We start from the raw sequence: 1851 nt of genomic DNA on the forward strand, positions 1-1851 counted from the left end.
AACAACATATAATGCATACACACTTGAATGTATGCATCTCTGATATAAAAAGGTTATGTTTACCTTGAATGCTTAAGATTATGTTGTGAAATAAAGACAACATTCCAATTAGTAAAACGTCCAATGGTCTTCAAGTGTGACAAATACAGGAAACCGCAGGGTGAAGAATTCAGGAATGAAAAAGAGAAAAAGAAAGAACGGAATGAAACAATGGCAAAACAAGAGATATAATATATAAGAATTTTAAATGATGAAAAAGATAAGCAGATGAAAACAAGTTCGTGTGTGTGTGTGTGTGTGGTCATTTGATGTTTGTTTTCCATGCAGGCATGGGTTAAAAGATTTTACAGGAGTTGGCAAATCAGAAGACTGCACTAAGTTCTGCTGTGTCTGCTTTGGTGTAGTTTCTACCGTTGGATGCACTTCCTAATGACAAAGAGTTCTACAAAGTGTGCTGTGCGCTTTTAACATGGTGCCAGAAGCAGTGAGGTCACCATGCAAGTTACAAGACATCCACCTCCATTGCCCTCTTCATCTGAGATGTAGAGTCACAGTAATCCAATACAGATGATGAGCACTCTCAACTGTACTGCTGACAATTCATGGATTTTATTTTACTGAAATGAGTCAGTCCACTTTTGATCCTGTGGGGGTGGTCACAATTCTTCCACCACAGTATCTTTTATTAACTTATGAATACCGATGGTTTTGTATGACTGATGAGTCTGGGACATTTACCCCACCATGGACAATAACCCTGCAAGGACAATTACCCCTAAGGACAACAACCCCTAGGACAATTACCTGCTATGATAATTACCCCTAAGCAGTTAACCCCCCGATGTGAACCATATTTTCTGGTGTATAAACCGCTATGTTTTACCTGGGAAATTTAGTGTGTGGGTTAGAGAAAGGTGTGCCTAAGGTGTGTATTTTTTATAAGTTTCATGAGGAAAATAATTTGCATATGGAGATCAACTGATTCCACTGATATTTTCAGAATGAAAGGTCACTTGGTGAACAACATGAGAGACAACTGCTACAGTACATTGGTGCCCGGAAGAAAACAAAGCATATTTGTTTTGTTTTACCTTCATATTTTGATAACGTTATTTTTAATCTAATAAAGACTTTAATATTGAAGAAATGTGTTTGTTGTTGATTACATAATAAGATAAAATCATAACGAAAACAATACATCTCAGTTGTAAAATAAGGAATTTTGAAAGTACATACACATCAACAACAAAAAAGCTAGCTGCGGACCCTATTTGAGAGGAACCGCGTATAATTTGCACTTTTAGATGATGGTACAAAACTTCTTAAATATATTGGAGACAGAGTAATTAACTAAGGTGGGTAATTGTCCTAAGGAGGTAATAGTCCTGATACAATTACTGATACATGTTAATGATAATCTTCGGTCAATGTAAGATACTAAGAAATATTTATGAAGGTACAACAATCTTTAAGTCTCATACAATAACCAAATAAATAATTAAATCTTTTATTCTATTGATGTAATATTGAGTACTACTCTTTCTTTAGTTCAATATACCAATGCATATGAATGCATGTGTTTGGGAGTATAAAACACAAACACATGCCTTGTTTTCTAGATACAAACATGAGACATATATAAGAATTCCCTCATGCATGCACGCTATGAAATACACACAAAACTAAATATATACATATACACACATACACACTATTTAATAATAGTACACACACACACACACATACATATGTACACACATATACATATATATATGTACATATACAAACACACGCACACACACACATATATATATATATATATATATATATATATATATATATATATATATA

General features: G+C 33.8%; 1 protein-coding gene across 1 annotated transcript in view; it reads right to left on the reverse strand.

Moving 5' to 3' along the window:
- The window catches only part of LOC106873239 (plexin-A2), a gene marked incomplete at its 3' end in the record, with an annotated part of 282570 nt that overhangs the window by 228660 nt on the left and 52059 nt on the right, over positions 1 to 1851 (reverse strand). The window contains exon 2 of the mRNA XM_014920511.2: positions 64 to 128. The remainder of the gene's footprint in view (positions 1 to 63; positions 129 to 1851) is intronic.

The sequence above is a fragment of the Octopus bimaculoides genome, chromosome 15, assembly GCF_001194135.2.
Source record: "Octopus bimaculoides isolate UCB-OBI-ISO-001 chromosome 15, ASM119413v2, whole genome shotgun sequence".
Lineage (NCBI taxonomy): Eukaryota > Metazoa > Mollusca > Cephalopoda > Octopoda > Octopodidae > Octopus > Octopus bimaculoides.